This window comes from Callospermophilus lateralis, chromosome Y (genome assembly GCF_048772815.1).
Source record: "Callospermophilus lateralis isolate mCalLat2 chromosome Y, mCalLat2.hap1, whole genome shotgun sequence".
NCBI classification, from domain to species: Eukaryota; Metazoa; Chordata; class Mammalia; order Rodentia; family Sciuridae; genus Callospermophilus; species Callospermophilus lateralis.
Genome location: NC_135326.1, coordinates 8,390,937 through 8,407,557, shown reverse-complemented (window position 1 = coordinate 8,407,557; position 16,621 = coordinate 8,390,937).

Genomic DNA, 16,621 nt, shown 5'->3' with positions numbered 1-16,621 from the left:
CCAGAAAGAGTCTGAGGCTCAGCTGTTCTCTTGCATTCTGTGTCTGGCACCGAATGAGAGGTTTAGAAGCTTCACTGGATTCTACTTGGTCCACTGAAGTCCCAGTGTTTGCTGAAGACATTGTAGCTGAGCAGGGGACCCCCCCACACACACACACACACAGACACACACACACACAGACTCATACAGAGCCAGAAGGTAACCAGGGAAGTGAAAGAAATGCAGTTCCAAAAATGGTAACTGAACATTAAAACAACAGTTATCTGCAGTAAGACATCTTTATGAGCTATTTATGGCTTATCTAAATTCCCATTTCCTGAAAGATAGACCAAAGAAACGTTTCATGAACCCTTTTATATCAGGCTGAACGGGCATTTATAACCCGGCACCGTGTACTCCACCACGAAGTGGACCCCATCATTTGTGATGAAAAGTGTGTCTGTAAGTGCTGTGCGTGGCCCGTGGTTGAATCAGAGACCCGACCTGCACCTTCTCTTCCTTCTTCCACTAGGGAAAACGCAGGAGGAATCGGAAGGCTGCCTCCCCTTCAAAACCAGCTGAGGTAGACTTGCTAAGCCAGAAGACCACCAGAGACCCACCCAGTTTCCATTTTTCTCTTCGAAGAGGCGACCGTCTGAAAATGCTCTCAGTATTTAAAGGGAAAAAGTGGCTGTTCCTCTATTTTCTGAGAGCACACTGGATTTAACCTCTATTACAATATGTGCTATATAATTTTTTTTCCTTTGGTACTAGGGGTTGAATTCAGGGACCCTAAACACTGAGCCACATTCCAGCCTTTTTAATTTTTTTTTCTTTGAGACAGAGTATTACTATGTTGCTTAGGATGTCACTATGTTGCTGAGGCCAGCCTCCAACTTGCAAACCTCCTGCCTCAGCCTCCTGAGCTGCTGGGATTACAGGTGTGCACCACATGTGCTATATTTTGCCACAATAATAATACGATATAATATAATATTCATAATAAGGGTACAGCAAATGCATTGGTTACCTGTGGCTATGGAGCATATCATCCCCAAATGCAGGGACTCAAGAGGATGACATTGGTGACCTTACAGCTTCTGAGGTCAGGAATTCTGGCGACTCTGTGGGGTCCTCTGGCTTAGGGCCTCTCTTGAGTTTGGAATCAGCTGGGACCTCAGTCACCTGAATCCTAGACTGTGCCCATCCAAGGGTGTATACAGCACGAAACACGGAAAGGTCGAGTTTTATTGTTCTAACAGCATTGCACAATGGGAACCTTATTTTCTACTGTGTGAAGAAGCAACTTCTGTTGAAGGACACAGAATACTAGGTTGCAAAGTTTTAGAACATCTTCCCTTGAGGTTTTTCTAGAAGATCAACCTAGATACCTAATGCTAATGAAGACAGAATCAAGACCTGTAAAATCCACTTTAGAATATTCTGATTTTTTTTTTGTCATGATACAGAGACAAGAGGCTCATTTTATCATCCATACTTATGAGCCACTGAGGTACGCAGGACTCTGCTATACATTATTAAATTTCATTTTAAGTGGAAAATGTTAATATTTTAACTCAAGAGTTTAAATGCTATTAATAATAATGCTATCTTTCTACTTTCTAAAGGGAAAACTTTTCAAGTTCCATTTGAGTCTTCTCCACTTTGGTTTCTGCATACTCTCTAGGAAGTATAGCCAGAGGCATGCATTAGCCTAAAAGTGAGATGACGTAACCCACTCAGAAAAGTCCAGGGATTTATATGCATGCACGTTCCTGATCCGTGAGAACTCGTGGCAAATAAAACACGGGTCAGGTGGAACTCTGAAGGTTGAAAGCATACGAGCACTCGACCACTGAGCCCCATCCCCAGCCTTATTTTATATTTTATTTAGAGACAGGATCTCCCTGAGATGCTTGGTACCTTGCTTTTGCTGAGGCTGACTTTGAACTTGCAATCCTCCTGCCTCAGCCTCCTGAGCTGCTGGTATTACAGGCATGCACCACCACGTCCAGCCAATTTTTGTTTATTTTTTTTTTTTTTACTTTGAAACAGTGTTTTGCTAAATCACCCAGGCTAGCTTCGGATCTGTGATCCCCCCACCTCCACCTCCTGTGTATTTTTTTCTTTAATTCATGCATAGAAGATAGAGAAGTTTCAAGCCAGTTATTGAAAACCCACATGAATACCAGGAAGCAGTTGCTTTGTTTGTCCCCTACAATTCCACACCACCTGGTGTCTGTTAACTCTATCACCTTGAAACTATCTCTGCCTGTCTCTGGGGTCGTTGGATTCCTAGGGGAACACAGCATCCTTATGCCCCCAAAGCACACACCACACCCAGATCTCTAGAGGAACTGGGGTGATATTTTGAATCCACAGCGTGGACATTTTCTAGTGTTGGCATTAATATTGGAAGAGCATTCTGCAACTTGACAAAGAGTATAGTTCAGTTTCCTCTTGACTAATTGGGTTTTTCCAGTTTCAATGACAGAAAATCACTCCATTTACGGTAAATGCAAGAAGACGTGAATCTCAGAAACCTGTGTGTTCTCCTTCAAGATAACAACTTGCTGAAGAGATAGGCTACTGGGGTCACTGATAGGGACCGCACCAAAAGAACAGGGACCCAAATAGAGCTAGAATCATGGATACAAGCAATGCTGAGAGACAGCTCTGATCAACATTACACTCGTCATCCTTAGCCACCGGGGCTGCATTTCTACACCGTAGCAGATGCCTGAAATCTCAGATACTACCAAACCCCACATATACTCTGTTTTTTTTTTTTTTTTTCCCTATCCCAACCTGTAATAAAATTTGATTCATAAATTAGGCCCAGTAAGAAAAAGTAACAACAATAACTTACCATAAATTTTAGCAAGTTCAGCATGAATTTTTCCTTTCCTATTAAAGATCTTCCACTTTTCCACTATGCAGATTTTTTTTTTTTGTAGTCATAGCCAATTGTTATTATCACTATTCTTGCCCTTTGGGGGCATTATTAAGTAAAATAAGGGTTACTTGAACATAGCTATTGTGATGCCCTGGCAGTCAGTAACTGAGAGGGCTACTAAGTGACTAACGGGCAGGTAGTATATACAATGTGGATACACTGGACAGAATTATGATTCACATCCAGGGCAAGGCAAAGTGGGGCAGCATGAACTTTCATCGTGCTACTCAAAATGACATGCAATTCAAAACTTGTGAGTTGTTTCTTTATGAAAGTCTCCTTTTAATAATTTAGACTTTGATTGATGCGAGTAACTGAAATTGTGGAAAGCAAAACCACTGATAAGAAAGACTGCTACATCCGGGTGCTCTTGTCTTTACAATTTTGGTATTTTTTTCCTACTTCTTCTCCCTCTTTTCTTTGTTACATTTTATCTTCTGCCTCCACCACCAGGTGAGGCTCGCTGCTTTTGCTGAATGTTTGCAAAACACTGGTGAGGACCTCATGCATAAGACAGCACCTGCGTCAACTCTCCCGGGAGGGGACTGTGGGCCACTGTGGTGCTTTCCCCACAATAGGATGTGGTTTTATGCAGGCCCTTGGAGTTCAGACAAAATCATTATTTTATTGGAACTGCTATGCTTTGAGCCAAATTACTTTCAGGCACATTGTGGTTATTTCTTCCACTACGCATCAGTTGCTGCAATAATGCCGAGCAAACGAAATCAATCAAAAACCTAGCTCTGGACAACAGCAGGCACAGGACAGCTTGTGGGGCTGCAGGTGAGCTCCAGGCTCTGGCAGGGATCCATTCCTGGTCCCTATGAAGCCCATTCTGTTTTCTCCTGACTCCCTGGGACATGCTCCCCGAGTGGCAGGTCCCAGGAATACACCTCATCAACACAGAAGGGGTGCATACAGCTCCCTGCGGAGGGAATGACATTGCAAAGCCCTCAGAGTGCATAGGGATGTAATCCCAGGTCTGGGAAGGCAGCAGAATTGGGAATCCTCCCGTCTTCCCTGGTGCCTGGTTAGTTAACATCATTATTTGTAAACATTTAGATACTCTGGAACATATGTATCCATCGCTTTATTCCCTCCAGGTGTATTAGGAGCATAACAAAAAGAGAAAACTAGAAAAAGACAGTTAAACTGAATCACATTGGGGAAAATTAAAAACATTTTTTTTCTGATTTTATAGTGATACTTTGTTTTTAGATAAAAATAACAAAAATAATTACAATAACTGCTTGCATACACATATGTCCAGTGTGTATACTGACAAATATTCTGTAACAAATAATGCACCATGATCAGGACTATGTAGCATTTAAAGAGAGTTGGATCAGGGTGGGATTTCCTCCACCCCCAAATAGGGAAGCATGCAGTGGAACAGCAGATTGCTTTAGACATGCACACGCCACATCCACATGACCTCAAAGAGCAAGAAGAATTATTTTGGCTAGTTTCTGGTGGAATCAGGGGAGTCCAAGGGAAAACTTAGCTGCAGTCCACTCTGACACTAAGGGAATGCATGCCCTCCAAAGTCGTCCTTGATTAAGAACCCCCGCGACTCCATGAGCCCAGAGAGATGTGGGTGATTTACAACAGAAGCGCTCTTGTTATTCTAAGTACCACTTGAGAAAGACCAGGGAGGGGATGTGGGTTTCATCTCTGAAGGCAACTCAAGCAGTACAGGACTCGGGATCAGTGTGAACTGATCGCATGCATGAGGCACAGGGACAATGTCCTCATCCTGTAATACACCACCCCTGGCGGGTGATAGCAGGAACCCTAAGCCTTACTTCAGACGGTTAGAAAGGATCGCATTCTGGGAATCGCCCAGTTCCCACCAGTTTGACAGCTACAAGAGGTATCAGCGACTGACCGCTGCCTCTCCACCTCAGCTGCATCTGGTCAGAAAGGATTGCAGCTGCGATGCTTACTTTAAGGTTTCTGTTGGATTTCTTTCCCCAGACCAGCAAGTAAATGCATTGTAGACGCACCCAGAGTAAATCGTACCCTGCACGGGGAAGTCAAACTCAGTACTCACTAGGACGGTCCCAACTTGGTTTCTGTGTCATTGGAGAAGGAGATACTGGCCTGTGATAAAATGAGCTCCTCTCAATAGACTCGACTTGAAGGAGAAGGGTCTGACAGCTGTTGGCCTTTGCTTTGAGGCGTGCAAACTAACACTGAGAGTGGCCCACTTTGCAGAGGAATATTGAACAGACTGGGCAAAGCCTTTTGTGGTTCCACGCATGACCAAGCTGGATGGCCCGTGATCTTCTGCAAGATAACAGACTGCAATCTGAATCTGAACAAAAATCTTAACTTCTGAACGTGGTCCAGACTCACCAAAGACGGCTATGAGACCATTCCAGATCTTTCCACGGTGTTCAAATTAAATAACAGAGTCACCAGGCCAAAACATAAGCCTACATGGGATCTAAAATGTCCAGATTTTACAAAACACTGTAATGAACAAAAAGCCTACATCAGAATACAAAATGACATAAAAAACAAAACAAAACAAAAAAAACACCCCAGGACATTTGTTAGCTGGGCATGATGGCACACACCTGTTTTTCCAGCTATGTCAGAGTCTGGGCGGGGAAGCTCTTGAGCCCAGCAACTTGAAACCAAGCGCGAAACTCACATTTAGACCCTCATCTCAAAAAATATTTTTTTTAAAAAAGGAAAATTAAATCCTATTTATTTGTAAATTATTTTATTTGCAAATTAGAGAAAAACATTGCATTGAACAAAAACCATGTCAATAAGGGGAATTATCACAGAAGTATCAATTATCTATCAATGAAATTATCTAGTATTTCTAGCAATTATCTAGCACTGAAAAGTTAGTTTTTGGTGTCGAAACCCTCAACCAAGATATCCATATACAAGCTTGCATTATTCTAGAAAAAAAATGAATCTAGGTGAAATCTATCATCTATATAAGAAGTTAGAAAATATAGACTTAAAATAGCAAAAAAAAAAAAATGTTTTTAAGGAAAGAAGACAGATGTAAAGTGGAAATGATTGTATCTGTAGCCAGAGTTATAGAATGGCTAGTGCTATGGTTTGGACCTGGAATGTGCTCCAAAGCGTCATGTTGAAAGCATTCTCTATATTGCAACCAAGTTCAGAGGTGGGGCTTTTGACCATTATAATATCTCAAGAGCTATGAGTTCATGAGTGGGTCCATCTATTGATGGCTGAATGGACTCCTTGGGAAATGTGAACTGGTCGGAGGACGTAGGTCACTGGGGTAGGCCCTGGAAGGATTTATCTTCTCAATCTCTTCCTGTCTCAAAGCTTCCCAGCTCCATTGAGCTGAGCTGCTCTCCTCCTCCAGGCCCTGCCGCCATTTTGTTCTGCCTCCCCTTGAGCCAGAGCCATGGAGTCGGCCCACCATGGACCGAACCTCTGAAATCTTTCCTCCTCCAAGTTGGTCTGGTCTGACATTTTGGTCACAGCACTACAAAACTAACACAAGTCGTAAAGATGAACACCCACGTATATAAACACAGACTCCTATACCTTCTGCTTGGTCATTATCTATAGGCTACATCCACATACCAACATCTGTCCACATAGGTGTGCCCACCTTTATGCACACGTGTGCACATGAGGGAGAGTGAAACTGCTCTGTATTTACTTGGAAGCACAAAAGCACATCTTTGATAATGAGGAAAATATAAAATGTGTCTGGTTGAGACGATGAAATAACACTGACCTTTCAAAGTTAATATGCGAACTTCATACAATTCCAGGTAGCATCGTTTTTTCAAAGCGCAAAACAAAAAGAACGTAACAATAGAGGTTCTAGCATGGGCGATTTTCTGTCACCAGCCACACTCATGTGAACTTCGCCAGGAAATTTAAAGTTGCTCCTCAGCTGGGCGCGGTGGCGCCTGGCTGTAATCCCATTGGCTTAGGAGGCTGAGGCAGGAGGATCGCAAGTTCAAAGCCAGCCTCAGCAATGGCAAGGCCCTAAGCAACTCAGTGAGACCCTGTCTCTAAATAAAATACAAAATAGGGCTGGGGATGGGGCTCAGTGGTCGAGTACCCCTGAGTTCAATCCCTGGTACCAATAATAATAATTATTATTATTATTGGATAATAATATTATTATTATTCAATATTATTGAATAATATGGAAATTCAGCACACTCCTGGAACAGGCTGATTTTTAGTTAGTAGACTGACCCTTTACCATTGTCTTTCCTTAATCCTGATAAAGAACTAGGCTTATATGCCCCCCTTCTCTGTTAGTGCAGATTTAGAAGTCGTAATTTGCATGTTGTTTGTGCACAGTTTTGTTGATGTAATGTTTTTTAAGGAAAGATCTATTGCATCTACTGATCATTTAGCATTGAACACAAGATGATATGATTCAGAAAAGCTTGATAATGAATGTTACACTCTGGAAATGCAAATTCTGACCTCTCCACTCTGAACGGCAGAGTTTCCCTGTCTTTTCAGCATTAAGATGCACCCAAGGAGGCAAAAATGACCTCCACGCCTACTTGAAATACTTTTTACATGATGATGTTTTGTTTTGTTTTTTTTTCCATGACAAAAGATGTTTCTTAAGATATTATTCTGGGTTCTGTGTATCACCAAAGCCAGGTAGTTCCACCTCATTATTGCACGTATATATATAAAAAAATACATAAACAAGACCTGGGCACAATGGCATGCACCTGTATTCCCAGTGACTCTGGAGGCTGAGTTAGGAGGCCAGCTTGGGCAACTAAGTGAGACCCTGTCTCAAATTTTAATAATTAAAAAAATTTAAAAAGTCAGGGATTTAGCTCAGTGGTACAGTAAGTTAGCACCTAAACACACACACACACACACACACACACACACACACACACACACTTAACATACTGGTCAATTATTTTGAGAACTTTAACTGGATATTAAATGAATGCATTTTAAAGAACAGTATTTTTCAATCGCCAAATAACAATTCCTTCTTATTGAAATATTTCCTGGACACCATGTAATCCTAGGATGTCCAGGTGGATACTGTTCTTTCTATAGCTGCAAAGAAATTCCCAGTTTTTGATTGTCATTCATGAAGATTGGATTTATGATGATAAAATGTAAGAATTATTCACTAGATGTTTAAATACATGCATGAAGCACTTGCTGAAAATACATTTTTTTTAAAACATAGTGCTTCAAGGATGTACAAATAAAGCCCAAAGGTTCGCAGGAAATATTAGAAACAGGAATCAGTTCTCTGACTTCTAGTGGCATCTCCTGAACTGAGAATCAGCTTTATTGCTGGGCATGGTGGGCATGCCTGTAAACCCAGTGTCTTGGGAGGCTGAGGCAGGAGGATCACAAGTTCAAAGCCAGCCTCAGCAACTTAGCAAGACCCTAAGCAACTCAGCAAGACCCTGTCTCTAAATAAAATATAAAAAAGGGCTAGGGATGTGGCTCAGTGGTTGAGTGCCCCTGAATTTAATTCCTTATAGAAAAAGAAAACGTCACTTTTATTAATGTTCACATGCCTCATTAGTAACCGTGACTGCTAGTTAGCAAGGGAGATGAAGAAATCCTTACTTCATTCTTTCCTATGACTGCTCATGAATATATCTTAGAAATGTTATTTCAGCGTAATATTTGCCTTCTGTAAAACTCACCCCACATAAGTCCATATGCATTTTTTATCGTTATCATTCTGCTGTGACATAAATAATGAGCAGAGTTTGAAATGAAAAAAAAAAGGTAAATGAAAACTCTCAAATAAAGCAAAAAAACTTAAATGTCTTTGTTTTGTAAAAAAAAAAAAACTTCATGTGCAATTGATTTTGGATAAATAATCTGTATTTGCCTACAGAATCACAATTATAATTCTGTGACTTAAAAAAAAAAATTAAAATGACCTGCTTAGCATTGAGAGCCACAGCCGAAGCGGCCCCAGCAAACTTCCAGCTGATTGGCTCACCGAGGCCCCAGCAACCAGCTGATTGGCTCCTCTGCAGTGATGCTCATTGGGCTGTTTCCCCGCCCTTTCAGAACACGGAGCTGCTCATTGGAGGACTCTTTTGGCTCCGCCCAAGCGACCCAGCCAATCAGCCTCAAGAGCGGGAAGAGATTGGGGGAGGTGCTCGAAGGGAGTGCCTGAGGCAGCAGTTGGGCGCTGAGGGAATTCCTGAAGAGCTGTGTGGTTTGGTGTGTGGTTCTAAAAATAAAGTTTGTTTCTTTTGACAAGTGGCTCCTGAATTGTGCCCAGCCAGACTGCGGCATTTGGTGGCCCGTACGGGGACCTACTGAGGGTAAGTGATAAGGTAAGCTGCTCACCCCTGAGGGCAGGGCGAGAGGATGGGGAGCCATTTTAAGATTCTACTTTCTTTTTGTTTTGCTTTTGTTTTAAGTTGCCTATCCCTGGAGATGAGTGAGACGGAAGAAAAACTGCTCACATCTGAGGAAAAACTATTTGCATCTGAGGAACAGATAGGGAGAAAGGACGGGAAACAGCCCAATGAGCATCACCGCAGAGGAACCAATCAGCTGGTTGCTGGGGCTGTGGTGAGCCAATCAGCTGGAAGTTTGCTGGGGCCACTATGAGCCAATCAGCTGGAAGTTTGCTGGGGCCGCTGTGAGCCAATCAGCTGGAAGTTTGCTGGGGCCGCTTTGGCTGTGGCTCTCAACAGCTTAGAAGTTCCTCTCTAGGCTACCCTGAGAAGAAGTAGCTGGAGATGCTCCTTTGATTGACTACTGCCTCGTGTTGCTACCCAGATCTGTGATACAGACGTGTTCTTAGAGTCTAAGAATGCTTCCCTGATAGCAGCCCGTTTCGACTGACACGCTTAAGAACATCAGGATTCCTTATAAAGGTCATATTACCTCCAAGCTTAGAGGTTGATACCTTTTAGTCTCTGAAGATGAAAAATACAATCTGTCCTCAAAGTGTTGCCTGTCATCCTCAGGATTGGAAAGGTCCTGAAGGCAAATGTCTCTCTGTGCCAGTGTGTGGTTGGCCTTTCACTAGTCCCGATCCATTCGCGAGCTGGATGATTGGTGACTTATGGTTGATGGAGGATTTCAGGACGATGAAACCAACTGAAGCCGTCAAAGGCACGCCATCAGAGCCCCAGGGATTTCCATCCCCACAGCACCTGGACAGTGGTCTTGATCATTTTGGTACCCTCCTACCACACAGATGACACAAGAGCAGTTGGATTCAGAAAGACGGCTCAATATGGAACCCCAGAAATGTCCGGGCGCGGGGGGTTGCACGCCTGTAATCCCAGAGGCTTGGGAGGCTGAGGCAGGAGGATTGCATGTTCAAAGACAGCCTCAGCAACAGCGAGGCCCTGAGCAACTCAGTGAGTCCCTGTCTTAAATAAAATACAAAATAGGGCTGGGGATGGGGCTCAGTGGCTAACGAGTTCAATGCCCAGAACCCCCCAAAAAATATAAAAAATAAAATAAAAAGAAGAACCACCAAAATGAATTCCAAAGCAGGACGCCCTGGCTAAAGGCCCCTGAGTTCAATGCCCAGAACCCCCCTGGCCCTCTCAGAGGACAGCCCTGTGCAGTGGCTGGCCCCCTCCTTGGGATCCCTGTGCTTGCTAACGCTGCCAACTGCCCAGCTCTGGAGAGGTGTTTTAATGCAGCCTCCCCGTGCACTGAGGGCGAGATGAGCACAGCGTCTGCAATAGCTTCAGCACTTCTGCTGCTGGAAGAGATCCAGCCAACTTCAGCCAGCGCTCAGCACCCCCTACAACACCAAGCCGACCGTTTGCTTTTGATTGTGTTTTTCATGGTGCGAGCTCACATCCCAGAAGTTTCCAGTCCCCGTGTTCTGGAGCATAGCTCTTGTCCCTCTCCGTCAGAAGTGAGAGCAGATGCAAAGAATGAGGCCCTGGCGGGCAAAGGCTAAGTGGGATCTATTTCCACTTAGTGAAAAGTGGTCCACACGTAACAAGCGTGTCTAAAGAGGTTCCGAGAGTCTCCGGGCTTCACAGTGATAAAGGGAGACTCTCGGATTCCTCCGGCCAACGGGGACTCAAGATTGTTCATTGCGGCTGATTGTGTTAACCAGCGAGTGAGAAGGGCCTTGCTGGATAGGTACACGACACTTGTGTGAATGGGCCATTCTTGGAGAAAGAGTGTCTTTCCCCATAACCAACATTTGTCCCTCTCTATTTCCATCCAGATTAATTTAAAAAAATAAAAATGTGGCCGATTTTTAAGACCACCTAGGGGTAAATAGCTGTTACTTTATGAACAATGAAAACAGGAAAAAAGGAGATCTGTCCCTGACATTCCAAATAAGTTCCCCTATTCCTTAGAAAACTGGGAATGGAACCTCCATGTGACCCAGCTGTCCCACTCCTTGGTCTATACCCAAAGGACTTAAACTCAGCAGACCACAGGGACGCAGCCACATCAGTGTTTATAGCAGCTCAATTCCCAATAGCTAAACTGTGGAAGCAACCCAGATGCCCTTCAGTAGATGAATGGATAAAGATACTGTGGCATATATACACACCGTGGAATATTACTCAGCATTAAAAGAGAATGAAATTATGACATTTGCAGGTAAATGGTTGGAATTGAAGAATATCATGCTAAGCGAAGTAAGCCAATCCCAAACACCAGAACGTTCTCTCTGATAAGTGGATGCTGATCCATAATGGAGGTGGGGGTGCATGGGGAGAATGAGGTTAGTTTGATTGGGCAAAGGAGAGAGAGGAGAGCGGAGGGGAGGATGGGGCAGGAAAGATGGTGGAATGAGATGGACATTATCACCCTGGGTACATGGACGACTGTACATGTGCTGTGTGTGACTCTACGTCATGTACAACCAGAGAAATGAAAAGTTGTGCTCTCTTTGTGTACAACGAATCAAAGTGCATTCTGCTGCCATGTTTATCTAATTAGAATAAATTAATTAATTAAAAATCAAACAAAAAAAAAAACAAGTTCTCCTAATTTTTTCCCTGTGCCTCAAAAACATCCTGTGTTCACCTTCAAACAAGCCTGTTTTTTTGCTCGCGGTCTTTACTCCTCCTCGGGCTTCTCTGGGCAGCAGTGAGAATCCACTCTGTTAGCACACATGGTCCCAGGGGCCCACCAAAAGGGTAGTGGGAGCATCACAAGGGGAAAAGGAGGTCTCTCGTGAGGCGGGAGGAGGCAAGTTCAAAGCCAGCCTTAGCCATGGCGAGATGCTAAGCAACTCAGGGAGACCCTGTCTCTAAATAAAATACAAAATAGGGCTGGGGAGGGGGCTCAGTGGTCGAGGGCCCCGAGTTGGGTTGGAAATGTCTGTCCACACCTCAAGTCCAGAGAGCTAGTGACCAGCTCAGTTGGTTCTTCTATTCACTCTTAGCAGAGGCTTCCCGTGACCCATAGCATAAAGTTCCACACAACACCCAACCAGTGAGATGGGACAAGCCACAACCCACAGCTGTCAAGAGCTTTGTCTGCAACGTGAGTTTTGCATACACAATTGTGAGCCGGGTGCCTCCCTGAATGAATATTATGCCTTGAGACAACCTCAAATGGCATTATTAAGCCCTCAGCATAAGCCAGACAATTAGAAGTCAACTGGACTGGACATAAAGCTAGCCAATGTTTTAATGAGAACAGACATCGATATGCAGCATATATAAACAAAAACACTTCAAGTAATATTTTTGCATTATGATTTTATGGTCATTTTTCTTTTGCTTTTGCTTTTTTAACTTTCATGTGGGTTTTACCTTGTAGGTAATTTGGGAGTTCAATAATGCACGCATCTATTTTGTGAGGTCATAAATTTCAACAAACTGAGGATTAATTTAAAATTTAAAACATTTCTACTTGTTAGAGTAAAGAAGTAAAAAAAGTTTAGGGCCCATGGATTTGTTTGCTTTGCGAGTGAGGGGTACTTGAAAGAGGACGGGGTACTCTGTAAGTACCCCTTGTGAAACTGCAATGTTGTGCTTCTAGAGAGCGTTGGGGTACTTGGGGTTTTTTGTGTTTTTTTTTTTTTAAAGTCCTGCCAAAGCCAAGAAATTCCCAAAGATAGACCAAAATCATTATTAGCATCTTGCACCAGGATTTTCCCAAATCCCCCAAATAATTCTCTCTAGTGACGTCATAAATATTTCAAGTGGTAGGAGCATTCAGTTACATCGTGTAACAACGCTTACAGAAATGGCCTCAAACAAAGATGATAACGTCGTAAGCTCCCTGGGGCGGGACTCTGGGAGTTCTATTTCCTAGGCTTCCCAACTTTCACTTCTTATAGGTTTGCAGACTCCAACCACTATGTACAAAGGGTGTAGAAGTTTAAACTAGCTATAGACAAACTTCTCCTGGGCTATGATTTGAAAATGTACAACTGAACACTTACACTGATACGTCAACAACTCAATCTGGATACGTCAAAGCGCCGTTTTTACTTTGCAAATGAAAACAAGAATCACCATTCCTGGTTAATATATGTGTGAATTTGTTGGTGAAATATGTTTGATCATTTCATTGATTAACAAACTTGGATACCTCATTATGTACACTGTATTTATTATTTCGACTTTGCAATACAATAGGTTGGTGCAATTTCAAAACTGGAAGGGTTTACAGAAGAAGGATATGTCTTCTCTTAGTATGGAGCAATTTTGCTTAAGGTATTAAGTGATATCAGTTTAAAAGTTCATATGGGAAAACAAAGATTGCTTTTTACAATATTGTGCCACTGGCTTAACTGATATTACTCTGTGATACAGATTACTTCTTTAAAACACAGGATCATCAATAAGATATAAAGTTATAGTACACAAAGCTCAGAGACATTTATTTCTGCACAACTCTTACTAAACTCATGCAATTAAAATGATTTGCACAAAATAAAGGCAGTATAACATCCATTGTTTGGGCATAATAGCCATTGGATGGGCTACGGGCACTCATTTAATTGTGTGAATGGTTTTCCACGTAACTTTCAGTAAGTATTCTCCAAAGGGTTTTCAAAAGCTTTTTCCCTTCCCTTTAGTTCCCTAAGCAACTCAGGGAGACCCTGTCTCTAAATAAAATACAACATAGGGCTGGGGATGGGGCTCAGTGGTTGAGTGCCCCTGTGTTCAATCCCTGGTACCACTCCCCAAAAAAGAAGCAAACTGGGTTCAACTCAGAAACAAAAATCAGGGCTCAGAATCATAACACTTCTTTTATTTCTATGCAAAAAAACAAAATGATTTTAAAAGAAAATGAAAGTCGGCCCAAGGCATAGCTAAGCAATTAACGGATGGAGTCTGGCCAATGAGCTTTCCCCAAATTGCCGGATCTTTCCATCACGATGAGAAATAAAGATGGAAAACAGTACAAAGACATTATTTCTTAACAGATGGCCCAAATCCTTACAACTTCCAACCGACGGTGTTGACAGGGAGGTGGGGGGAAATGAGCAGTCACAGAAAATTGTTGTCTGACTGAGCTAACTACCGAAAATAAATCCCACACAATCTGCAGTCTGGTTCAGATAGCGAAGGTCTAAAAAATCCCTGCATGGTATCTGCAGATAAGATGCCTAAGAACATGTGCGTGTGTGTGCAGACGGAGGGATGGGTGTGCACATTGAAGACACGCGCACAAGATCACACAGACCAACACACAGAGAGACGCACCGCAGTGAAATATGGGCATATGTCATTTTATGGCATTCTTATCTGTGACATTGTTATGAACAAGAACAAGGTGGCTGTCGGAGGGTTTGTATGGAAAGATCAGCAAGGCACATTATGCAGGTAGTGGGCACATTAATGGCCCTCCAGATACGTCTGCATCCTAATTTTTTTGTTTTTTGTTTTTTTTTCCAATACATTGGATTGAACTCAGGGGTGCTTTACCACTGAGCCCCATCCCCAGAAAATTTTGTTTTTTTATTTAGAAACAGGGTCTCACTGAGTTGCTTAGGGCGTCTCGCTAATTTGCTGAGGCTGGCCTCGAACTTGAGATCCTCCTGCTTCAGCCTCCCAAGCATGCGCCACTGTACCCTTCTGACGTCCTAATTTCTACAATTTACATGCATCTTAGTTTTCGTGGCCTAGAGGAATTAGAGTTGCTCCCTGGTTGGCTTTAAAATAAGAAAAGGTGCTGGATCCTGTGGGTGGGCCCAAAGCAACCACAAGAGTCACTGGGGATGGAAGAAGAAGGCAAAGAGATGGAGAGGTTAAAGCATTATCCTTTTCAGGGACCCAGCCCAGCTGCCATGGTTGTCTTTGAAGATGTGGGGATGAGGGGCTAGAGGCAGGGACGAGGCAGGGGTGGACGTCAGAGGAGGTTAGAACACACCTTCTCCCCTCTGACCCTGCAGAAGCAAGACAGCCCCGACAACACCTTCATTTCAGCCCGTTGTGACCAGTATCAGACGGTGACCAGGAAGGTGAGCTCACAGAACTGCGTGGCTTCACGTCACCACGTTTGCGGTGATTTGTGACGGCCGTGTCCGGAAGCCAGTGCTACTCACTAATGATGCCATTTCTTTGCAGGAGGTGTGGCCGCCTCCGGATGTGGTTTGGGAGCTGGACGTGACCTTGGAGACGCTGCATTGAGTTGTCACCTGTCAGACAGAACATGCGACCTCTGGGCTTAGTCACAGCTGTGAGTCTGAATGTCTCGTTATCTCGGTCTTTTAAGACTGCACATCTGTGTCACTCCACTGCATCTTAAAAGCACCGGGTGTCGTGTGGACAGAGAGAAAAACCACACCCCAACTCAGCTTCTCCTCCTGAGCTCTCTTGGCTTCTGACACGGACTGTGGGGCTGGATTGTCCCCGCACCCAGGCCAGCCATAGATTCTGCAGCAGCCACCTGAGGTGGGTCCTGCCGTCCAATCAGTTCTGACACTCTCTACCTGGAGGTGCCATCGGGTGTTACAGGTCCAGGGCTGCACCCCAAGAGCCCATTGCAAACCCCAGGTTGCATTCCCAGAGCTCCTGGACCCATCGCCTGTAAATCAAGGTTCCCTGAACCCCCTCCCAGGTCTGATCAGTCTGTCCAGGGAGCTGATGGCATCCCGGGAAGTGCGCCCTCATATGGAGTGGTTTATTGCAAAGGGAATTGCAAAGGGTACGGGGAAGAGATGCAGAGGGGGAGATGTGGGAGAAGGGGTGCGGAGCTCTCTGTCTGCACGTGGCCCCCTCCAGGAACAGCCACGTGATCAGCGATCCAGAAGCTGTCTAAATGCTGTCCTTTCTATTTTTATGGAGATTTTGCTGCCTCGACAGGGTTGAAGCATTAGGGACGTGGCAATGCCGCTGGACAGGAAGGGTCTGCTCTAGTGCAGTACACTGAGCAGGAACCACTGCCCAGTCCGAATTCTTGGACTCTCTGGGCTGCATTCCTTTCTCCAGGGTGGGGCAGGAGCCCTTCCGAAATGGGGGTGTACCATTTGCTATCAGACAAGGGAGGCGTGTTAGTCAGCCTTCCGCTGCTATAATGAAATACCTGAGATAATTCACTTAGAAAGAGAAAAGGTTTACGGTGGCTCACAGTTTGGGAGGCTCCCATCTATGGTGCTTTGATCCCCATTGCTTTAGGAGGCAGCTTCTCATGTCATGGGCAGGAAGGGAGGGAGAAGGAAAAGGGGCCAGGGTTCACGGATTCTCCTAGAGACCACACCCCAATGACCAGAGGACCTCCCCCAGCCCCCTGCTCTTAAAGGTTAGGACA